The sequence below is a fragment of the Pseudophryne corroboree genome, chromosome 5 (genome assembly GCF_028390025.1).
Source record: "Pseudophryne corroboree isolate aPseCor3 chromosome 5, aPseCor3.hap2, whole genome shotgun sequence".
In the NCBI taxonomy this organism is placed as follows: domain Eukaryota; kingdom Metazoa; phylum Chordata; class Amphibia; order Anura; family Myobatrachidae; genus Pseudophryne; species Pseudophryne corroboree.
The window spans coordinates 752,998,756-753,024,826 of record NC_086448.1 but is presented as its reverse complement, the minus strand read 5'-3'; the positions used below and the strand labels follow the sequence as shown (position 1 = coordinate 753,024,826).

Sequence of the window (26,071 nt, the reverse complement as noted above, 5' to 3'; positions counted from 1 at the left end):
GGAAGTCCTACATTAACTGTTCCGTCCACGCCTAACTCGCTCCCTGCATACACCACTCACGTTGCTAAGCAACTGCAGTGTAATTACAAGTCCTGTACGGCCAATGGCATTGCTGCAGCGGCGGGGGGGTGTATCAGCATTCTCCTCCTTACCACAATAAACAATACAGATGCACTAAGGCCCTCATTCCGAGTTGTTCGCTCGCAAGGCGATTTTAGCAGAGTTGCTCACGCTAAGCCGCCGCCTACTGGGAGTGAATCTTAGCATCTTAAAAATGCGAACGATGTATTCGCATTATTGCGATTACACACCTCGTAGCAGTTTCTGAGTAGCTTCAGACTTACTCGGCATCTGCGATCAGTTCAGTGCTTGTCGTTCCTGGTTTGACGTCACAAACACACCCAGCGTTCGGCCAGACACTCCTCCGTTTCTCCGGCCACTCCTGCGTTTTTTCAGGAAACGGTAGCGTTTTTTCCCACACGCCCATAAAACGGCCTGTTTCCGCCCAGTAACACCCATTTCCTGTCAATCACATTACGATCGCCAGAACGATGAAAAAGCCGTGAGTAAAATTACTAAGTGCATAGCAAATTTACTTGGCGCAGTCGCAGTGCGAACATTGCGCATGCGCATTAAGCGGAAAATCGCTGCGATGCGAAGATTTTTACCGAGCGAACAACTCGGAATGAGGGCCTAAGTACATAGTACACCAATGTGTTAGAGCATTTGGAAGTAATAACCTCATATAATGATAGAAATGGAATAGACCATGGGACCGCGTCCCTCAAAGAAATTGATAACAATGAATCACTTTATCAGTACTAAAACAATTTGCAAAGAAGGGAGGAATAAAGCGTATCTTGCTAGCACTATCTAACTGTTTTTTAACAAAAAGATTCACCTATATTCCACAAATAATATCCAGCTGTTGATGGACCCATCAGATACTGTACATCAGCAAGTCCAAAACGATCCAAAAGCAATCTATATTAATGAACTAAAGGACAATTCCTCATTTAACCCTTGTGGGGCCATCGCTTGTAGATTGTAAATCCATTTGCATTCTTTTTGCAGTAGGCATTTGTTTCTGTCACCACCTCTACGTGAGGGAGGCACCTGTTCAATTGGCATCACTTTAAAGTCTCTGATGGTATGTTTGACTGCTGCAAAATGTCGTGCTACTGGCGGTGTGCTGGTGTCTACTTTCAGTAGAGCTTTTTTAATTGAGCTGCGATGCACTCGTTCCTTCAGCATCCTCTGGGTTTTCCCCACATATATCATTTTGCATGGACACCAGATTACATATACAACATATTTCGTATCACATGTCATTCGTTGCCTTATCTGGTAGATTTTATTCGTAATAGGGTTTTGAAAATGAGTCCCAGTCTGTAGGAAACTGCAGTTTGCGCAGCCCATGCACTTGTGCACTCCACTCTGTGGTTGCACACCAACCTGTGCCTGTCACCACTCGAGGACTAATGTCCGAGTAAACCATTTGATCTTTTAAGTTGTTACTCCTTTTATAACAAAAAAGTGGTTTTTCCTTACACACTTGTTCTAGTATTGGATCACTTTGAACAATGTGCCAATGTGACAGAATAGCTCGTCTAATTGCCCCTGATGAAATAGAATAGGTGCTGGACAGTAGCATTCTCCCATTATCAGCCTGTTTCTTTTTGGGGATCAGAAGTTCCTTTCTGTCCAATCGTAGACATCTCTGTATGGCTTCATCCACCTCAGCTCTGTCATACCCTCGTTGTAGAAATTTAGCCCCCATTTGGTTCAATGCTTCAGGGAGTTTACTATGGTCAGAGGTAGTTCTAACCACCCTGATCAATTGTGAGTAGGGCAAACCTCTCTTCAAAGGTTGTGGATGGAAGCTAGCAAACCCTATATATATATATATATATATATAACACAAATAAGGTCAGTGCGCTACTTCCCTGCACATTCAATACAGCACGTTGTAATGGAAAATTCCTTGATCTGTCTGAAATGCACACTTTCTCCACAGGTGAACCTGTGGACGGCTGCTCAGTCCTTCAGGACGCCACTAGGTTTAGTAGCAAAGTGATAAAGCTGATTATCTTTACAGGAATGAAATCTATACCTTAAACACACCTTAAACCTTTAGCCGCTGTGGCCGCTATACTTAATTCACACTACGCACCTTTTACGCTATTAGCGTAAAAGGGTTCCGTAGTGTACGGACTTTGCGTACACACGCCGCGCTGACGGTACAAAGTACTCGCAGCGCATACACACCCAGAGATACACTTTAAACCTTCTACAGCAATGCTATGCAATAATAGTAATAATACACTTTAAACCTTAGCAGGGCAATGAGCACACGACACCAATTGTGAGTTTACCGCTGGGTTCCGACACCACAGTGGATTATTTCTGAAAGGGGGTTTACAATACAAATTATACACTACAATACAAGACAATATATATATATCAGAATAATGGCTACAGTCAATGTACATACGTGAGAATATTCGCGTGCGCTTCCTGGTCCAGTCCTCCGTAATCAAATAGATAACGTTGTGAGTCTTGTGTCTGGCCGGCCTGCAGCAGGCTTTATTTATACAAGTCTTCCAAAAGCAATACAATGGATACTGTAATCCCTTTGTCCATTGGACACAGGTAGGGACGCCAATCCCGGGAAGTTTTTTCAATCCCGGGATTCGGGATTGAAAAACGGTCAATCCCGGGATTCCCGGGATCCCGGGATTGCAGTAGGGACCAGTGAAGGTTGTAGGGAGCAGCGCTGGAGGGAGGGTGTAGGTAGCGGTGCGGGAGGGAGGGAGGGTGTAGGTAGCGGTGCAGGAGGTAGGGAGGGTGTAGGTAGCCGTGCGGGAGGGTGGGTGTAGGTAGCGGTGCGGGAGGTTGGGTGTAGGTAGCGGCGCGGGAGGGTTGGTAGCAGGGAGGGAGGGAGGGTGGGAGTAAGTAATAACACTTACTATTAGGCGGGCGGCCGCGGCGGACACACTGAACGCGGCGGCATTTCAAATGAAGCGCTGGCCGCCAGCCAACCAGAGCTGGCGGACCGGCAGCCAATCAGGGAAGCGGCCGCAGCAGTCGCTCCTGATTGGCTGCTGCAGCAGCTTCCCTGATTGGCTGCCGGTCCGCCAGCTCTGATTGGCTGGCGGCCGGTGCTACATTTGAAGTGCCGCCGCGTTCAGCTTGTCCATGGCTGCCGCCCGCCTAATATTAGTAAGTAATAAAACTTACACCCACCCTCCCGCACATGCGCATTGTAATCCCTTAAATCCCGGGATTGGAGGCTCCAATCCCGGGATTCAAATCCCGGCATTTTTGGGCACAAATCCCGGGATCCCGCCGATCCCGGGATTGGCCTCCCTAGACACAGGGATGCACTTTTACAGTACAGGAGAGGTCATAGGTTGATTTGAAAAGGTAGGCGATGTCTTTCTCAACTGCTCTTGTGGGTGGTCTCCTCTGGATTCCCGCTGCATACATAATATACAGTAAATACAGTTTATATCTATATTCTGCTTCTGCACATAACTATCCGCAGGAACATGCGATCTTCCGCAGACCAACACCGGAATGTTTCCCTTAAAATACCCTACAGCTGGATACCAAATACCACCTTATAACCTTAGTCTGTCCCCTCCTATCCTGTAAAGGCGAATCCCCTTGTTCTGCAACCATTTAAACAGCTATAACTTTCTGATGTGGTGCAAGGAGACTATGTGTACATTGTGCACTATTTGGATTAAATATGTAATGTGTTCTGATGGCCCTCCATGCGTACGCAAACTCTGCCGTAAATACCCATACCACGCGCCGATGCGCAGGTCCGCGGGAGCGACCATACGCAAATTACGGATATGTGCACGCACGGCAGAACAAGTGCACGCGCAGTGGGCATGTGTGTGCAGTTTGTACGTGATGTGTGTTCTGTAATATTTTTCGACTTTGACAGTCCACCCTTTGGTAGTCACCAATAACTGCCACTATCTAATCACTAAACAGAAAAATATCAATTCAATATCTACAGACGATTGGATGGTCGGAGGAGAGTTGTAGGTGGGAAATGTATGACCTAGTGGGATAGTAAAAAGCATGTTTGTATGAATCCATGTCTGAGGGGCATGTATCATCGTGCCGTATATGTTTTAGATAAGCTTCGAGGTATTGCAAAGTATACATTAAATCCTTCTTATCCCATATTAAGGGTCTGTAAGTGGGCCGACAAACACTACCGAGCTCTTTTCGGCTTCTTGTTCCAACAAATGGGGTGCACATTTAGTTGATGATACATGGAGGGGGAACATATGTGAGTGCTAATATATATGGATATCACCTGTCGACTATGTGTGTCATTAACTGAAGGTTGTAGAGATGAAGATAAGACACATATCTAAAATACATTCACATAACATTTTCATAAACATTCTTGGGTAGGGCTGATGTCTTTTCCGGATGGGTGTATCTAGGCAGAGGGGGAGACAAAGGAAAAACGGGTGAAAGAAACAGGCCATGGAATTCATTTGCAATCCTTATCATAACACTGTCTCTATGGATGGGTCGTAAATTAAATCTGCTGCTATAACAATGCCCTCGCTCCTTAAACTCATCAAATTTGTGCCGTGCTTGCGCCGCGTCAGAATTCGAACACACCTAAATATCAAGCCAATAATTATGATGACTCCCAGGATACAAAGGAGAAACTTTCCTATACTCATAATAACATTTTGAGCCCACTCTCCTAACCCTGGGAACCAATTTCGTGGGTTCAACCATGAGACCCAGCCGGTCAGCTCATTACCCACAGCGGTTAGGGTAAGGTTGTGTCTCCTCCCACTTCAGCTGCAATATATATCATCCATCTTTTGATCGATAATCTCTGTGGGGTTGTCAGTGCTGTTTGTAATATACGTACAGCACTTCACACCATACTGAGTTGCCAAAGTGACACAGTACCCACCCGTCACGGCTGTGATATAATTAAGGACCATCCTGTGCTGGATCAGTTCCGTCTTGTAAGCTTGTAACTCCCTTACCGTATACCTGAAGGTATCGTCATACATCTCAGTGATATTATCTATCAAGTTCGCTAGCGCATGGGTATACCTATAATTTATAATTCCTCTGGCAGTACGGGTGATGTCTAATGCGAGAAGGAATTGAATCCCGGTGGATTCGTGGATCAAATCAGAGGCTACGTGCTCTGTCCTCTCTATGAGGTGTCTCTTGACGATGTGTTCATAGTGAGTATGAGTATAAGGAGCCTGAGCACTGCGGTGAACATCTTTCATCTTATCATGGGTTATGGTCATGACCTCTGGCAACACTCTTCCAACATAACACAATCCCTCTGAGTTCGGGGCAAGCCACTTATACACCTTCCTCCCACATATGAAATAGGCATCATCAGGGAGAACATAGGGGACAGAATATGACATAACCATATTACAAACTTTCCAAGTGAAAAACCCAATCCCTAGTTCTCCCATCTGCTCAGTACAAGTATCAGGCTGGATGATATGAGCACAGTACCCTGGTGATACTTCTCCAACCCACATGGTCTTGCTTCCTCGAGTATACCTATACCGAAAATACCTTCCACTGTTGGCTATTTGGCGTACAAGTTCAGAGTCTATGGGTATCCTATCAGCTCTGTGCGAAAAGGCCATTGTCTGGTTATTCCATGTCACTTCCCAATTTCCCGGTTTTCGGTAATTGGAACTATTGAAACATAATAAGGGTCTATCTACATGATACTGGTGGAGCTTCAAACTAGGGGGCCTAGAAATATTGAATTTCTTGTCCACCGGTCTCCCACCCCGTAATTTGAGTACCTCATCTATTGCTAAAGGGTACGGTACTAATCCTGACTTGCTCTGACCTTGAGGTACTTGTGAGCACACCCAGCATTCTGTCTGGTTTAAGACCTTACCCACTAGTGAGTGGTAATCACTCAATGAATGACGGTCCATGTTGATATTAAGGCTGGACTGACATCTCTGGATGCACCCATCCTCGACTATGTTCTCACAATTCCTACAAATGCAATTTTCCTCAGCCAATAACCCTTCACAGTGCCTCCGAGCTCCCTGACTACCAGATCACTTTCTGATACTCGCCTTTGCTCGAGTGATGTGTTGCTCTTGAGATTCTACAAATCCATCCCCGCCATCAGAACCCATTCCAGATCCTTTCTCGACCTCTCTGGGACCCTCACCGAACCAGACTGTCCTGGTCAACAACAGGATTACCAGGAAAACCCGGAACGCAGTCTCTTGGGGTAAGTCCATCTTGTTAAGGGAAGAGAAGGGAAACAAGAAGGGGGGAGAAAGAGAGGAAGAGAAGGAGGGTAGTGGGGAATGGAGAAAATAAAAAAAAACAGGTGCGACATCCGCCTCTGGTCTTGTTGTTCTCCGCGCTCAGGTGCCGTCTCAACAGTACTGCCTCTCAACCTTCCCGGAACAGACACTCCAGTGATACGATGTTCTCTACACTCTGCTCTTTGTCACGGGTTCTCTCTGGGTCAGCGACCTTTCTGTAGGGAACATAAATCTTGCATTTCAATGTGTTTAACTGTTGTGTATTATCAGTTGTGTGAAGTGAACCATCTGTGGAAAGTGAAAAGAGAGGGGAAATAATAAAAAGAAAATTTGTCAGATTTGCGTTCACCATCAGGCTGACACACCATCATGTATATCGGTATCTATGCACAGTCTCCCTTCACCAGTATTCCCATTCTCCACCCTTTGTGCATGACCAGGCACACTGATACTGGTGTCCCTATGCTGGTGAGATACTGGATTTGGGCAGAGCTCTGAAAGACCGAGTAGGCATGTGACGTTTGAACTGTAATCCTGTCGTTGAATTTAAGAGATGAAGAGGAAACTTTGAAGACAAATCGCAGAGTTTAGTAACAGATAAGTTTGTAGAGGCAAAGAAGATTTTTACAAAGTTTGACATCTGGATTGGGCACTACGGGGAATGATTCCCTAATCGGTCTGTTACCCTAAAAAAAAAATCTATGTGTGTTATATCTCTACTGGGACTATCCCAGCCATCAATCCAGTGTCCTGTCCATTCTAAATTCATAGGGAACCCGGTATCTTTGAGATAATTTCCTCTACCTGTGATGGACATGCATCTAAAACAGTGAAATGCAACATTAGTCTTCGTGGGTATCTAACATATTTTGTGCTTCCTGGGTGGGAGCACTCAATATGTTTACCATCTCTAACAAAACTCCTGTTAAGTTACTTAGAGGTCACTTCTGCTAGAGAGAGAAGCAGAAGTTTAGAGGCCTCCTCCTAACCCCAGTAAGTTCTGCCAAAAGGGTAAAGTTGCATTTATTCTGTTCTTCCCATTAACCGAATCTGTGTTTTTCTATACTGTATCGTGATTCCTTACTACATGTCCCTTGATCCCGTCTATGTGTTTAATAACGTGGCTTGTTTTCTCTGTCTAGGGGTCTATATTGGCTATGTGTTCTACTATACCTACAATCTCTGGCAAAATGCCCTTCCTTCCTACAAATGTAGCATGTTCTCGGTCTTTTCCAAACAGCAGGGGTCTGGGGTTTAGGCTGATGAGACTTTGGTGTAAGAACCTGTATACTTTCAATCCTCAGCCTCTCCTCCTGTTGTTTTCTACACCTAACAATATTCTTGTGGTGTACAATTGCGCACTCTCTAAGGCAAGCTACTGTGACTCCTCTCCAATTAGGCAAAGATGTTTGTACTCTGTCCCTTACTGTCTTATCGAGTCTGTCCATTAGCACAGAGACAGCCACCTCCCTGTAATTCGTATTGTTCCCTGTATCCGATACCCCCATGTATCTATCCATTATTTGCAGGGCCCGATGGAAATATTCAGATGTCATTTCATTTTCCTTCTGTTTTATGGAGAAAATTCTTCTCCACTTAACAGTTTTGGGGAAATACAACTCTAGTTGCCTGTTAATTTGCTCTAAGTTCTCCTGATTGTGTTTGTCAGTCATAAGACTATCCGACTCTAATCTACAATCAGTGATACATTTTTGGGTGTCAATATTAGGGGATAGGCACGCTTTCAAAAGTATCCGCCAGTGTTTGTTTGTCGGCTCATACGCTTTACCCAGATCTCTGATAAATTTCTGACATCTAGCTAAATCCTTCCGAAGGTCGGGGAATTCTGAAATGATTGATCGCAGCTCATCTCTGGGCCACGGGCAATACAATGCATTATTCCTGGTGAGGACTACTCCCTGACTATCGGTTCCCCCATTGGGAGTTACTGTTCCCAAGACATGGTGTAATTCTACCATTCCATTCCTAATCTGTTTACTGTGTGGTGTTGTCTCTGTGCAATGAACTGTCTCATACTTACTGGTAGCTGTGACCTCACCAGTTCTTTCATTGGGGAATATTGTTACTGCACTACCTGGTTGGACAGACCTCACCTGATTGTCCTGCAAAGTGACTGCTTGGAGGAGAGCTGCAATTTGGCTGGATCCTTCATCTTCCTGTGACCTATAACCTGGAAAAGACTTCAAAACAGGATACATCTTGCAAAAATTAGGGTTAATACATTGCTTTTGCATACTACTATCGTTTACGAATATATGTTAGGGTCTCCTGCCCTGTGCTGCCACGTCGTCATGGCAACCGGGAGACAAGTGCTAGCGGAGTAACCTGAGCGCAGCTGATACTCCGGTTCGGGTCTTTTGCTGTGCAGTGGTTACAGGCAGGGGATCCGGTGCTGGTTTTTGTGCTCACAGTCTGTGAGGTCTGAGGGGGGCGTGGACAGCACCTGCTTTATAAGGCCTCTTCTCAGGTTAAGCAGATGCTGCTGAATCTTTGTTGGTTAGTCAGTTCCTGAAAGTTAGCCAGTACTGTGTAGCTTTGTATTTGTTGTTGCTTACTGCAAATAGGCCTGGGGATTTGGTACTACACTCTGCCAATCCAGACCTAGCAGTAAGACTGGAGTCAGTCATTTAGCCTGCTGAGGTTCTTTTGATATTCTGTGAACCCAGCAGGTTTGTGGCTGTACTTTCAGACCTGCCTGCTTAATCCTCTCTCACTGTGCAGGGTGTCCATGTGTCAGTTTAGTGGCAGTAAGCTGTACCTGGGCCCTGCAAGTGAGAATTAGGATTGTGGAGACTCTCCTTGTGTCTATTATTCCATCTCTGACCAAGGAGTTTACTGCCACACCCGTTGGTAACCCTTTAGGGTTTTGCTGTTGCCCTTAGCAACAGCATTTCGGGTTCTCTACGTATTAAAACACAACATCTTGCTTTTTCCATCTGAGCATTTCTAATACTAGGGAGACACCCAGTTTCTTAGCCTCTGGGCTTCTCTGTTCACTCTGTGTTGGTTTTGTTACCCTATCACCTTCTGTGTACGTTATGTCATATTTCCCAGTCTGTCTGTGAGTTCATTTGTTTTGCATCCCTCTCTGTTCAGACACCAGTACATTCCTGCAGGCACTGGTGTGCATAACAGTTCAAACACCAGTACATTCCTGCAGGCACTGGTGTGCATAACAATATATCATTGACTGTAGCCATCTCTTCCCCTTCGACCTGTGTCGACACTGGTGTGTTTGTGTTCTCATTCCCGCTAGGTTTTGAACCTGTTTTGTGAATTTGTTCTCTTTGCATATCCCCCTCCTGTTGCCATAATTTTAAACAATCATTATGTCTAATCCTTTGTTTTCTGGATTTTTGAAGACATATTTTACTGCTTACATTCTGCAGTACCTCTGGTTCAAAGCTGCCCACCTTAGGGAATGGTTCCCTATCTTCGTCAGTCACACATTCCCATTCAGACAAAAAGTCTTCAATACTTTTTCCTTTAAACTCCGCTGACCCCATGGGTCGTGGCTCTACAACCTGAACTTTGGTTAAACGTCCCTTACTTGAGCAACTGGCTCCCATAATTGTGGGCCTTTTCCCACAAACACCAAAATACTCAATATAAGGTAACGGTGAAAGTTCTCCGAGCGCTCTTCACCCGCTCACCGCCCACATTGGCCAGTACTACCATACACTGTCGATAGCGAAGGCAATGTACCCAACTTAGGGCCCTATGTGACCTATATTTACTGGAAGTTTTTAGGAATAACTTACCCTTTCCAGTAAAGTATCGGCCGTTGGAGATTTTCCTGAGAGAGACCAGCGAAAACTCCCTATGCACTTTATTATACACAAATCACGCTTGCGTATGTTCTATACAGCGCTGATGATACCGCGATTTTACGCAAAAGCTTGTAAAAAAAAATATCACGTTGCGCTATATATCGCACCCACAATCGCGCGGTCCAATCGCACAGCGTATAGGTACTTGTTACTTATCTGCCGTACGACCACTGGAATTTTTAGGCTGCGAAACCTCAGCCGAAGCGTATTAAAAAAAAACTATATGGGTCACGACACTTCACAATTCCCTACCACGCTCCTGTGTAAGTCTCCTCCCGACTTGCGTATTAAACCTTATATTAACGTGAGTCAGCCGCCTCACGCCACCAAGTCTCCACTCACTTGATGTACCACACACTGAGATTCCAAATTCCATGGTTCAAATTTCCACTCGCTCCTGCGTTCGCTCACTCAATTACACTTTGTTTTTTTCTGTACAGAAAATTATCATTCATTCAGACAAGCAGCTTTACTCCCAGAGGCAATACAGTAAATAAGGGTTTTATACTAAACTTTGGAAGCTGGGCAATCTTGTGTTATTGTAGTGTGGCTACTATCTCACCTTTAAACTAAACGAACTATTGTGTAATTTGTACTTAGCGACCGTATTCTTACGCAATTTGCGTAAACACGCGACCGTGCCTACGCCGCGTTTGCAGTTCCGTACCTTGTCCGAGACACGTGTACAAAACCGTACGTCCGCAATAGCACAAATCATACAATTTCTATAAATGTGAGCAATATTAACTATAATTGCTCACTTAACACGCCACACAGTTTCTTTTCTGTATAAACCTTTATAACTAGGCCAGACTGCGTTTGTGTTTTACACTTACTTCCTTTGTTTATATTACGAATCTAGTAATCTGAATGTTATGGCAACAATGTAGGAGAGTATGCACAGAGTATGGGTGTACGCTTTTGTTGTATACGCATTTGGCGCCAAAAATAAATTCACAGATTTTAAATAGCTTTGTTCCTGCTTACCTTACTAGTTCTTACCAGCATCCCTACAAACCATACAGAGCAGACACCATCTAATCCGCAATTAAGTAGGGTTTTCAGTATATCCACCGACCAAGAAAAGGATACGTAGGATCCCCGTCCACCCTTATGCTGATAGATTATGTCTGCTTGTGACCTGTTAAGCAGTAAATATGTGGAAAATCGGACGATGCCCCCAATTGATAAAGCTGATTATCTTTACAGGAATGAAAGCTATACCTTAAACACCTTAAACCTTTAGTCGCTGTGGCCGCTATACTTAATTCACACTACGCACCTTTTACGCTATTAGCGTAAAAGGGTTCCGTAGTGTACGGACTTTGCGTACACACGCCGCGCTGATGATACAAAGTACTCGCAGCGCATACACACCCAGAGATACACTTTAAACCTTCTACAGCAATGCTATGCAATAATAGTAATAATACACTTTAAACCTTAGCAGGGCAATGAGCACACGACACCAATTGTGAGTTTACCGCTGGGTTCCGACACCACAGTGGATTATTTCTGAAAGGGGGTTTACAATACAAATTATACACTACAATACAAGACAATTGTCAGGAATCGACTTACCACAGCTGCATCTGTCCGTCGGTGCGGTCTCCGTCCGGGATCCCTGCGTCTCGCTGTCACTGGTCACCTTGTCGCCGGACGTCATCTTAGGCCTAGGAACACTCCTGTTGCCAGCAGGCGTGCATGCACGCCACGTTCCCGCCGGGCCACGGCATGGACGCCGCCATGACAGTTTCCATCTGACTACCGCATCAGCCAATCCGGAGCTTGGCCGCACCTCCTCATTCACTTTCCACCAATACCTACAGACCGGGGAGTATATCAGGAGCAGCAGGGTGAGTCAGTCCTTGTTCTGGACTTCGTGTCACTCCTATGACCTGTGTGTCTGGCTCCGTTCTCCAGTTCCTCCGTTTACCTGCTTTGCCTTCCAGTTTGTTCCGGCACTACCGTGGAACCACAAGCACCAGCAACCCTTGTACTGAGATCAAGCTTCACACCTTTACCAGCTTCAGTGTGCTCCAGCCCTCTGCAGTAGAGACTCTCCTCCAGGTGCATCTCGTCATCTACACCTGTTCATCAGCCTGCAAGCTGCCAGTGTTATTTCTAACTGCACTGAGAACTTTAACACTTGTCTCCTGCAATTGCTACCAGGCTTGCTACTCCTACCAACATCTCTGCTGGCTCCACGGTCCAACAACTATCGGTTCCCATACCGACACATCGATCCCCTGATCGATTGAACTTACCATACAGACTTTGCCATAGACTCTCAGCTTCCATGCTGCACATTTTACAATTGCATTTGTTACTGTTAATACCAATTATTCCTGCTGCCATACTGTTTAACTTACTGTTCAATAAAAAACATTGCGCACATGCGCAGGAATCCAATCCGGCCTCCTCACTTCTTCCATCCTACCTCCACTGATACACTAGCGCCCCCTCCGGGGACACAAACTAAACAGAACCTGACAGTAAGTCCAGAACCGATGGACTCGGATGGTGGTCAGAATGTGGGGTCAGGGGCCTTACAAAATCTGGTCTCCCGCTTGGATGGTCAAGAGGCTGCGCAGCAGCAGATGTTCCAGTTCCTGCAAGGAATGTCCTCCCATCTCGATACACTACAACAATCTCTGCCCAGTGCTCTTGTTTCTTCAGTTCCAGTCACCCCTGCGCCTGCAAGTGCCGCGGGTTCTCCTTCACCGGCTGCATCAACTCCAGTGTCACGCTTGCACCTGCCCGTGCCCAGCAAATATGATGGCAGCCCCAAGCTATGTCGCGGGTTTCTTAATCAATGTGAAATCCAGTTCCAGACGTTAGCCGCAGAGATTCAATGGAATAACCAAGCACTGGTAGCAGCCTTCTGGCATGGACTCTCTGATCGGATTAAAGATGAACTTGCCACCCGTGACATTCCTGAGCAATTATCAGAGTTAATTTCTCTGTGTATCAAGTTGAACTCTCGCATTCGCGAACGCAACAGTGAGCGTGCTCGTAGTGAGCCTCGCAAGCCAAGAATGGTACCTCCGACACAATTTCAGCCTCCACCTTCTGACAAGCCTATGCAAATTAATAGGTCCCGCTTAACCCCTGAGGAGCGGTCAAGAAGACTTCAATAGAGACTGTGTCTTTATTGTGCGGCTACAGGTCACCAAATTAATTCTTGTACAGCGCGTTCGGGAAACGCCATATCCTGACTTGTAAAGGAGGAGTCAAGTTGGGATCTTCTAGACAAGCTCCTTCAAACCAAGACCTTATCATTCCTGTGACTTTAGAGACTAGAGCTGGACTCCAGTCTGTAACTGCGTTAGTGGACTGTGGAGCTGCTGGAAACTTCATTACTCAAGCTGCAGTTGATAAGTTCCGTCTGCCTGTCTGCGAACTCACATATCCAGCCTACATCACTGCAGTGGATGGTAGCCGAATTTCCAAGGGTAACATCTCTCATCAAACCAAGCCAGTGGTGCTGGGAGTCAGGTTCCTGCATTCTGAATTAATTGAATTCCTAGTCATCCCTCAGGCAACCCAGGAGGTCGTTTTGGGTATGCCCTGGCTCCAGCTACATAATCCGCAGATTGACTGGTCCACCTTACAACTGACTTCTTGGGGTTCACACTGCCATCAGTCCTGCCTAGCCCAAGTTCGTCCTGTGAGGTCTTCGGAAGTTAAAGTTCAGTCAAGTCTTCCTGTGGCCTACCAAGATTTCTCTGACGTCTTCAGCGAAAAGGCCGCCGATGTTCTGCCGCCCCATAGGGAGTGGGATTGTCCCATCGATCTCATCCCTGGCAAGAAGCCACCTAGAGGACGTACTTATCCGTTATCTGTACCTGAAACCGAGGCAATGAGTGAATACATCAGGGAGAATCTACAGAAAGGATTCATCCGCCCTTCATCTTCGCCCGCCGGAGCGGGTTTTTTCTTTGTTAAAAAAAAAATGGAGGATTACGTCCGTGCATCGATTACCGGGGGCTCAACGATATTACCGTCAAAAACAGCTATCCACTACCGCTCATCACTGAATTATTTGACAGAGTCAAGGGAGCCCGCATTTTCACTAAGTTAGCTCTGCGCGGTGCCTACAATCTCATCAGGATTCGAAGTGGTGATGAATGGAAAACGGCCTTTAATACTCGGGATGGTCATTACGAGTACCTAGTAATGCCATTCTGGTTGAGTAATGCCCCAGCAGTGTTCCAGCACTTCGTTAACGAAATTTTCCGAGATGTTCTGTATAAATATCTTGTAGTCTATCTGGATGATATCCTCATCTTCTCTCAAGATCTCTCCTCGCATCGCCTACAAGTTCGTGAGGTCCTCCGACGTCTTCGTGAGAACCGTCTCTACGGCATGTTGTCTAAATGTACCTTCGAAGTTTCTTCCATACCCTTCCTAGTGTATGTAATTTCTGGATCGGATCTCCAGATGGACCCGACAAAATTGGAAGCTATTGCCAATTGGTCTATTCCGAGTACTCTCAAGTCCATTCAGAGATTCCTGGGGTTCGCTAATTATTATAGGAAGTTCATCAGAGGATTCTCAACTCTCATTGCTCCTATTACCAGCTTTACTCGAAAAGGGGCAGATCATTCCAACTGGTCAGAAGATGCCTTGGCCGCGTTTCTGAAAATCAAGCAGGCTTTTATGACCACCCCAGTTCTGTCACAACCAGATGTTAACAAGCCATTCGAGTTGGAGGTAGATGCTTCTACAGTGGGAGTCGGAGCTGTTCTCTCCCAAGTGGGGGTTGATGGAAAGATTCACCCTTGTGGGTTCTTCTCTCGCAAATTCCTTCCTGCGGAAGCTAATTACTCCATCGGTGACCAAGAATTACTGGCGATCAAGCTGGCTCTTGAGGAGTGGAGGTATCTCCTGGAAGGAGCAAAGTTCCCATTTAACATCTACACGGATCACAAGAACCTCCTCTATCTAAAGGCAGCCCAGTGTCTTAATCCTCACCAGGCCCGGTGGGCAATGTTCTTCTCTCGTTTCAACTTTAAGCTTCATTTCCGTCCAGGTTCTCAGAATACCAAAGCTGATGCTCTGTCTCGTTCTATGGAATCCGAAGAGGAGATTTCCGATCCAGTTCCGCATTTTATTTTGAATCCAGTTGTGTTTGCCTTGTCTCAAGTTACTCCTGTTCCGCCTCCTGGCAAGATTTTTGTTTCCCCTGAGCTTCGTTCTAAATTGTTGTCTTGGGCTCATCAGTCCAAGTTCACAGGGCATCCTGGTGTCCTAAAGACTTTCAAGTTCCTGTCTGAAACTTACTGGTGGCCATAAATGAAGGTCGACATCGAGGACTTCGTGGCATCCTGCCCCAAGTGTGCCCAGCAGAAGACTCCCAGACAGTCTCCGGCAGGTCAGTTACAACCATTATCCGTACCCAGCCGTCCCTGGTCTCACCTGTCCATGGACTTCATCTCCGATCTACCCTCCTCTCAAGGATTCAATACCATCTGGGTAGTTGTCGACAGGTTTACCAAAATGGCCCATTTTGTTCCACTCCAAGGTCTTCCTTCCACCCCAAAACTTGCTCAAGTCTTCCTACGGGAGATTTTCCGCTTACATGGACTGCCTACTGAAATCATATCTGACCGTGGAGTTCAGTTTGTAGCAAGGTTTTGGAGAGCCCTCTGTTCTGCCCTACAAGTTAAGCTTAAATTTTCGTCAGCCTACCACCCTCAGACAAATGGACAGACGGAAAAAGGGTGAATCAAGAACTGGAGACCTTCTTGAGACTTTATGTTTCTTCTTCCCAAGATGACTGGGTAGACCTGCTCCCGTGGGCTGAATTTGCTCATAACTTTCGCTATCATACTGCCACGGAGACCACTCCGTTCTTCGCTGTATATGGGCAACATCCTCGTGTCCCAGATTTCCAAGATCTACCAAACATCGATGTTCCTGCAGCCACTTCTGTTCTAAGTCAGTTTTCAGCCACTTGGAGGAAAATTCATGTTTCCCTTAAAAAGGCCTCAAGTCGATACAAGTTTTTTGCCGACCGCAAAAGACGTGCAGTTCCCAGCCTAAAACCCAATGATAGGGTTTGGCTTTCCACCCCGGAACCTTCGTCTCAGAGTGCCATCGATGAAGTTTGCACCACTCTTCATTGGTCCTTTTTCCATTGACAAAGTCATCAGTCCTGTAGCATACAAGCTCAGATTGCCTCCTTACTTGCGGATACCTAATGCCTTTCATGTCTCTCTCCTTAGACCTTTGATCCTGAATCGTTTCCAAAGAGCTCTTCCAGTTGGCCCCAAAGTACGAACCCAACGGGGCATTGAGTTCGAAATAGAGAAGATTCTGGATTCCCGTTGCCGGTACGGTCGTCTGCAATACCTCATTGACTGGTCCGGTTATGGTCCTGAGGAGAGGAGTTGGGTAAATGCTACAGATGTTCATGCTCCAAGGTTGGTCCATGTTTTCCACAGAACTCATCCTTCCAAGCCACGTGGGTGTTCGGTGCCCACCCGTAAAGGAGGGGGTACTGTCAGGAATCGACTTACCACAGCTGCATCTGTCCGTCGGTGCGGTCTCCGTCCGGGATCCCTGCGTCTCGCTGTCACTGGTCACCTTGTCGCCGGACGTCATCTTGGGCCTAGGAACACTCCTGTTGCCAGCAGGCGTGCATGCGCCGGGCCGCGGCATGGGCGCCGCCATGACAGTTTCCATCTGACTACCTTATCAGCCAATCCGGAGCTTGGCTGCACCTCCTCATTCACTTTCCGCCAATATTTACAGACCGGGGGGTATAGCAGGAGCAGCAGGGTGAGTCAGTCCTTGTTCTGGACTTCGTGTCACTCCTATGACCTGTGTGTCTGACTCCGTTCTCCAGTTCCTCTGTTTACCTGCTTTGCCTTCCAGTTTGTTTCGGTACTACCGTGGAACCACAAGCACCAGCAACCCTTGTACTGAGATCAAGCTTCACACCTTTACCAGCTTCAGTGTGCTCCAGCCCTCTGCAGTAGAGACTCTCCTCCAGGTGCATCTCGTCATCTACACCTGTTCATCAGCCTGCAAGCTGCCAGTGTTATTTCTAACTGCACTGAGAACTTTAACACTTGTCTCCTGCAATTGCTACCAGGCTTGCTACTCCTACCAACATCTCTGCTGGCTCCACGGTCCAACAACTATCGGTTCCCATACCGACACATCGATCCCCTGATCGATTGAACTTACCATACAGACTTTGCCATAGACTCTCAGCTTCCATGCTGCACATTTTACAATTGCATCCTGCTGCCATACTGTTTAACTTACTGTTCAATAAACAACATTGCGCACATGCGCAGGAATCCAATCCGGCCTCCTCACTTCTTCCATCCTACCTCCACTGACCCACTAGCGCCCCCTCCGGGGACACAAACTAAACAGAACCTGACAACAATATATATATCAGAATAATGGCTACAGTCAATGTACATACGTGAGAATATTTGAGTGCGCTTCCTGGTCCAGTCCTCCGTAATCAAATAGATAACGTTGTGAGTCTTGTGTCTGGCCGGCCTGCAGCAGGCTTTATTTATACAAGTCTTCCAAAAGCAATACAATGGATACTGTAATCCCTTTCTCCATTGGACACAGGGATGCACTTTTACAGTACAGGAAAGGTCATAGGTTGATTTGAAAAGGTAGGCGATGTCTTTCTCAACTGCTCTTGTGGGTGGTCTCCTCTGGATTCCCGCCGCATACATAATATACAGTAAATACAGTTTATATCTATATTCTGCTTCTGCACATAACTATCCGCAGGAACATGCGATCTTCCGCAGACCAACACCGGAATGTTTCCCTTAAAATACCCTACAGCTGGATACCAAATACCACCTTATAACCTTAGTCTGTCCCCTCCTATCCTGTAAAGGCGAATCCCCTTGTTCTGCAACCATTTAAACAGCTATAACTTTCTGATGTGGTGCAAGGAGACTATGTGTACATTGTGCACTATTTTGGATTAAATATGTAATGTGTTCTGATGGCCCTCCATTCGTACGCAAACTCTGCCGTAAATACCCATACCACGCGCCGATGCGCAGGTCCGCGGGAGCGACCATACGCAAATTGCGGATATGTGCACGCACGGCAGAACAAGTGCACGCGCAGTGGGCATGTGTGTGCAGTTTGTACGTGATGTGTGTTCTGTAATATTTTTCGACTTTGACAAAAGAAATCTAGAATCGAAAAAGAAAGGACAAGCGCCTGATGGTGCAGTAACTTCACACTTCTTTCAGTGACTCGACAACACTTATATAGGTAATCTGCGTACCAGATGGTGAATTTTCAGTCGTGCACATCAAACACAGTGACTTCGTCCTCCAATCTGTTGTTCACAGCACAAAGGATCTAAAATCAACAAGCATAAAATACACCTCTCATAGTGTAGTATTGATTTGTTTAATTCAGAGGAAATTTAGCACCCCGATAAGTATCATGCGTACCAGCCAGTGCATTGCACTGGGGCCCCGCCGCACTCAAGGGGCCCACAGCTGCCGGCATTACAGTGAGTCACAGTGACTCATTGTATCTTGCCGCCGCAAGCTACACTCCCGCCCGCCGTCCGTGTCATACACAAACCAGGCACCAGCTACGCTGCCGCCCGCCGCCTGTGTTAACACAGTCAGCGCCTGCAGCAGCCCGGCTGATGGGGGAGGAGGGGTCCCGGCCAGTGAGGGAGGACCGGCCGTCCCTCCCTCATACAAACTTACTGGTCTCACTGGCTGCTGCTGTAAGGAGGGAACGCTCTCCTATCTACTCCTCTCTCCAGCGCCTCCTCCTCCACACGTCCTCCTGCATTGTAAAAAAATGCTGCTGCAAGTTGTCCATCAGGAAAGCGAGGAGGGGCAGCTAACTCAGCCCCTCCCCCTTCCTGTTTATATTCCGCCCCTCGGCTTCCTATCTCTCTCTCTCTCTGTGTTTGGGCGCCAGGGATCTGACAGCATCACGCCAAGATCTTATGGCCGTCCCGGCGCCCACTGTCATAATAGGAGGGAGGGAGAGGAGCAGGAGCTGCTGGTCATTCCCTATGTGCATGGTGAGTCAGCCATTTGCTTGCACTGCTGCCTGCAGCAACAGCCCCTGGTAGGAATTAGTTGTTTTAAATGTCTTTATTTGTGTTGCATATGTATAAACACAATATATATATATATATATATATATATATATATATATTATATTGAGTTCGCATCTCTTGCCTTGTAAAAATGGGACACTGTCTGCCGTAATGTGTAAAAATGGGGACGCTGTCTGCCGTAATGTGTAAAAAAGGGGACGCTGTCAGCCGTAATGTGTAAAAATGGGACGCTGTCTGCTGAATTGTGTAAAAATGGGGACGCTGTATGCTGTAATGTGTAAAAATGGGGACGCTGTCTGCCGTAATGTGTAAAAAAAGGGGACGCTGTCTGCCGTAATGTGTAAAAAAGAGGACACTGTCTGCCGGAATGTGTAAAAAAGGGGACGCTGTCTGCCGTAATGTGTAAAAAAGGGGACGCTGTCTGCCGTAATGTGTAAAAAAGGGGACGCTGTCTGCCGTAATGTGTAAAAATGGGGACGCTGTCTGCCGTAATGTGTAAAAATGGGGACGCTGTCTGCCGTAATGTGTAAAAAAGGGGACGCTGTCAGCCGTAATGTGTAAAAATGGGACGCTGTCTGCCGTAATGTGTAAAAATGGGGACGCTGTATGCTGTAATGTGTAAAAATGGGGACGCTGTCTGCCGTAATGTGTAAAAAAGAGGACGCTGTCTGCCGGAATGTGTAAAAAAGGGGGATGCTGTCTGCCGTAATGTGTAAAAATGGGGACGCTGTCTGCCGTAATGTGTAAAAATGGGGACGCTGTCTGCCGTAATGTGTAAAAAGGGGAATCTGTCCGACGTAATGTGTAAAAGGGGCTCTACCTGGTGTAGTGGTGCTACCATGCGGCGTAATTTGAATAATGGAGACTACTGTGCACCGTTATATGAATTGGTATTATTTTGTGGCCACACCCCTTCCCCACAAAGCCACGCCCCTATTTTACTTGCGCGTGCCTATGGCGCGCTCTGCCCCTGTTTTGCATGGAGTGGGGGGGAGCTCCGATGCTGTTTCTTGCACACAGCGCTAAAATGTCTAATTACAGCACCAGTTGCTAGGTATCCATTTCCCTGTCCCTGAGCAGGTCCCCTTCACCAGATCCTCTCCAGGGGTTAGGGGGTGGACTTGGATGGGATGAGGGGGCCCAAAGCATTTTGTCGCACATGGGCCCACCGCTCGCTAGTTCCACCACTGGATAGATAGCTATAGATATACTGTAAATGCAGAGTTAAGCAGTTATAGGTTTGGGAACATAATACCGGCAGTGGCATCCCGATGCTCAGAGTCTTGATACCTACTTGGTAAGTATACTAACCATAACCCATAACCTCCCTAACCCTCCCTATCCACAGCCTGACCTTAATCCCCCACCCCCACCCCCTCATCCCCCCAGACACACACAAACACTAACCCTCCACCCCCCCCCCCCCCCCCCCCGGTTGTGCCTAACTCTAACCTCCTCTCTCCACAGCCTAATCCTCCCTCCCCCACAGCCTAACCGTATAAACGGGATGCGGTCAAGATCTCGCTGGACGGGATCCCGGCGGTCGGAATCCCGACACCGGAATCCCGACAAGCACAATCCCCGACATATTCTCCCTCCGTGGGTGTCCACGACACCCATAGAGGGAGAATAAATTAGTGTGCCGAGCGTAGGGAGGCACCGAGCTCGCAAGGGGCTGCGTTCCGCTCGCCACCCCTGTCGGGATTGTGCTGGTTGGGATTCTGGTGTCAGTATTCCGACCGCCGGGATCACGTCCAGCGGGATTTCGTACTGATCCCGTATAAACACCCCCCGCAGCTTACCAGTGTAGAATTCCGGCAGTCCTTCGGTTGGGATCCCGGTGCCGTAATTGCGATCCGTGTCGGTATTCCGTCATTACTGCTTTGCTTTTACAGTACAGTATATCTTTCTCTTTTCTAGAATTTATTGTGTTTATGAAAAAAGTACGGAGGTTACAATACTGCTGTCATACAGCCTTCATGTACCACCATGATTTCCAGATTGCATTTACTGTAAGATCTTAATTTAGCTGCTCAGCTGAGACATGATAATTACTGCACTTTTCAATTATTGACCTAATGGAAACATTACTTGCACATTTATTCCTATTTTCTCATACTTTCTATTCTCGGCTTATTTTTTTAAACAGTAATTAACCCTTTAGCCATTGCGGGTTCTCTCTGCCATGTGCTGAGGTAGGTCACATTCCAACAGCAATGCCACTGATTTTGTTTTCATTCAGTAACCGCACACATTATACAGTGCGTTTTTTTTTTCCAGCAGACATGGGAAGGATTAATTTGCCGCGGTTTTTCCCCGAAGCCGCAGGGATTTGCTATTCAAGCGTCTTTTTTTCCTGCACCCCCAGAGCAAGTCTGATTATTCCTAAATTCATTCATTTTAGGAAAAATCACCGTGACTTGCTGTGGATCCCCCGGGCGTCCCTCACCGAGGACTAATTAGGCAATTGGAAGTTTCCAATTAGCTTAATTAGTCTGTAATTACTTACCATCCGAGGCGGTGTCTTCTGCTCCAGCGTCGGGAGCCGGTCCTCTGCAACAGTGGTGAGTATAATGCAGAGTTTCTCAAACGCGGCCCTCAAGGCACCCCAGAGGTCCAGGTTACAGTTTATCCATGTTTGGCCACAGGTGACTTAATTAGCAACTGTCTTGTCCTTGTAGTTTAAGTCCTGCAGTACTGTCACTGCCTGATCTGCCGACCGTGGCGTACTATAATGAGCCAGACTGACTTATTATTAGTACTGCTGACAATGCCACTGGCGGTGGGGCGCAGGATCAATGGAGCGGCTGCACTGCTGATTATTCCGCCACTGGCTGTATTCAAAATCAAATCTAAATTGCAGTGTAAAAATACGTGGGCTACATGCAAAAGCAGCCAGTATTTACCCTGCATGCAGCCCTTGCATCGTTTGTTGTGGTGCAGTTACTTGTTTGTTTGTTTTTTGCATTGTTTCCAACTCCACCAAGTAATACTTGGACCTCTATCATTACAAATCATTGCCGATATTTACCATTACTTACCTGTCCGGCGATGTCGAGCAGTATCTCTCTCACCTTGTCTGTGCACTGTCTTCTTGTGCCGGCAGCCTACCGCTGCTGACGACAGTCAATTGTTAAATTCTCTGCAGCCATCCACACTAGGGTGGCCAATCCTGGGCCATTTTTTCAATCCCGGGTATCGTTATTGAAAAATTATCAATCCCAGGATTGCCGGGATACCCGGGATTGGCTGCATTTCAATGTGTCCCACCCACCCTGCCCTGACCAGCCCAGAAAACACCCTAATCTGGACCGGAGGGAGGGTGGACCACTTGCTGTGAGGTCCGGCGGGCGGCTGGCTGCGCAGCGTGACCTCTGACTTCATGTCACGCTGCGCAGTGCGCACAGTCGAGGCGAGGGGTAACTGAGCAGGGGGAGCCGGGCAGCATCTGAGCCTCCTGAGGACGCTCAATGCTGCCCGGCATAGAAAAGACTAAAGTGGTGGCCAATCCCAAAATCCCCGGGATTATAAAATTCAATCCCTGGATTTTAGGCCGGAATCCCGCTGATCCTGATCCCGGGATTGGCCGCCCTAGTCCACACATACACATAGGATCTGATTCATGTTTGTAAGTAAAGTATAAAAAAACCCAAGCAACTGGGCACAACCATGTTGCACTGTAGCTGGGGTAGATGTAACATGTGCAGAGAGAGTTAGATTTGGGTGGGTTATTTTGTTTCTGTGCAGGGTAAATACTGGCTGCTTTATTTTTACACTGCAATTTAGATTTCAGTTTGAAGACACCCCACCCAAATCTAACTCTCTCTGCACATGTTACATCTGTCCCCCCTGCAGTGCACACGGTTTTCCCTAACTGCTAACAAATTTGCTGCTGTGATCAAGTCTGTGATCAAGTCTGAATTACCCCCATGTTCAGTTTTTTCAGAAATATAAACATTAAAGTCTTCATTTTATACCCGAAAACATTGCTGTATACTACTGCCTAGATCTGCAAAGTAGCAGTGGAATGAAACCATTTGTAAAGAGTAATGGAATATGTTGGCGCTACATAAATAAATGTTTGCTCTTTGGGGGTCATTCCGAGATGATCGTAGCTGTGCTAAATTTAGCACAGCTACGATCATTCACAGTGACATGTAGGGGTACGCCCAGCACAGGGCTATCCCCCCACCCCCGCAGAAGTGCAAAGGCATCGCACAGTGGCCGATGCCTTTGTGCTGCAAGAGTAGCTCCCGACCAGCGCAGCTTTAGCATGCTGGCCGGGAGCTACTCATCGCTCCCCAGCCCGCAACAGCTGCTTGTGATGTCACGCAGTCGCTGCAGCCCGCCCCCTGTTCGGTCCGGCCATGCCTGCGTTGGCCGGACCGCGCCCACGATGCCACCGTTCCCCCCCGCGCCGACCGCGACCTTTAATCAGGCAGAGGCGATCGTAGTGGCCCGACGGCCTTCGGCACTGCGGCACCAGCGCATGCGCATTTCTGACCCGATCGCACCGGTGCGATAAACTGCAGCGTGTGATCGGGTCAGAATGACCTCCTTAGTGCACAGCAACAACTACACGAATAATACAGTACCAACTGCAATAAATGGTTTTTGCAACAAGATTTAAAACAAAGAAATTGTCAATCAGATTTTATTCACATGCACATTCATATCAAGGATGATTCACCATCAATGGTCTCCATCAGTACTTTACTTTGACTGCAGGGAAACCATGAATGGAAAACTATAGATGGTTTAAACTATTGATGGGCATAACTACTGGGTATCATGTCAGTGTGGTGGGCCAATCAGAGAACAGAACAAGGCTAAGTGGTGAAACAGAGCGGGTTATGCACTGTGAACTGGGAAAAACAGGCATCAACTTTTCTCCGCCATCGCCTATTTGTGGCAAACCAATGATAGTTGCTAACCATAGTTCATATTTAACACAGAGATTGGAACACAATGCTGCATTTCCAATTAGCTGTTGGGTTTACCCCGCGGTTAATTGTTGCCTTGGACCTATTCAATCAGGTCTTGTATCCTCCGCACATTAAGCCCCAAGGGTGCACATTTCCTTGTAGCCTCTGGAACTGCAAGCAAAAGTCCACATTGAAATGCACCTCTGAGATTTAACATGCAGGAAAACAGTATATAACACATTTTACAAGGAATCTATGGTTTATCACATGGGGACTGTGGTTGAATAATTGAATAACTCCGGGCATGAAACCCAGAGCTTTTCCCTACATGTGAAACCCGGCGCCTAATTGGATATTCTCCAATGAGTTGTATTACTCAGGGCTGAAAGGTGTGTGGTCATGCCACGTATGAAGGGGGCTTGGCTACACCATGTTAGGATTTTGTATCTAGCTCTATCATAGGCCCAGGTCCCCAATGCGGGCTCATGCCCCAATGTGCATTCACCATATTAGCATTACTGTAAAGAAAAAGGATGCCTCCTGAGCTTCTGTGCAGGTACTCCAAATGGAGCGCATGTTCTGGGTGCTTGGATTTATCTTGGCATCACTGGCCTGCAGATATAAACATCTCTCACTCTGAGTTTCAGATCTTGTTTCACAAGCCACTGCCTCAGTAACTGCGGTACATAATCACTGTGTGCCGCAAGTAAATGTACCTGATCGCCTCTACAGGATGTGCAGACCAGCGGAGCAAGACATCCAATCGTACATTTGAATTATAGCAACTGTGGGCCTAATTCAGGGAGTAATTCAGACCTGATCGCTGGTGTGCGAAATCGCACAGCGGGCGATTATAGAATGACTGCGTATATGTATGCACCGCAATGCACAAGCACGAGCCCAAACAGTGACAGAATGGTGTGAAAATTATGATCGCAAGGCATACGCAAGGTGATTGACAAGAAGCGGATGTTTGTGGGTGGTAAGTGGACGTTTTCTGGGAGTGTCAGGAAAAATGCAGGCGTTCCCAATCGTTTTTAGGGCGGGTGTGTGACGTCAGCTCCGGCCCCCGATCAGCCTGATTCTATCGCACTGTAGGAGTAAGTCCTGGGCTGCGCTCAGATGGCACAGACTGGAAAAATCATTCGATGGTGAGTGAGTTGCGAACTGATTTGTAGATATCCGCTGTCTTATGAAGTTTTTGCACGGCGTACGCATGCTTTCGCACACCAGCATGGGGCAGGTTTTCACTCTCTATGGTCGGCGAGTATTTGAATGCAGACCTCAGATCAGATCTGAATTAGGCCCCCAGTAAGGATTGCGTTTGCATAGCTGCATGCAGTAGCTTTGCATTTGCAGTCCTTAGCAGGAGGAGTTGCATATCATCTCCTTCCTGCATTTGCGATAGCAACACTGCGAACGATGTGATCATAGATCAGGATGGTCGCAATGCCTCAGGTTTGCCTTCGCAGGGTGGCCTGCGAGTCCAAGGAAACTGCGTCTCTTGGCGCAGTCGTGGCATCGTTGTGGCGTCGTTTTTGGCCTCTCCAATCCCGGAAAACAGGGGCCACATGCCTACGTTTCCAGCCACACCCGTCCCTCCCCTCAAAAGCCTCTGCCTGTCAGTCAGGCAGAGGCATTCGCATCCCTGCGATGTGATTGCAAAACCCATTCTTTACATGCACAGAACGGGTCCTGCGCAGTTTCCCAACCACTGGAAAACTGCAGGTTGGATCGCAATTGTGATCCAACCTGAATTAGGACCCGAGTCTCAGCTGCTTATGATATAAGTGAGAAATAACATAACATTGTGTTAGACAGGGAAGACATGCCATGACATATTCTTTATTATAACTTTACTTGTATTGTGTTTGTGTGTGCATA

The 26,071-nt window shown here is 47.0% G+C and overlaps 1 protein-coding gene across 3 annotated transcripts in view; it reads left to right on the top strand.

Moving 5' to 3' along the window:
* Nucleotides 1-26,071, top strand: part of CPQ (carboxypeptidase Q) — a 1,143,103-nt gene that overhangs the window by 1,022,894 nt on the left and 94,138 nt on the right. The window lies entirely within an intron of this gene.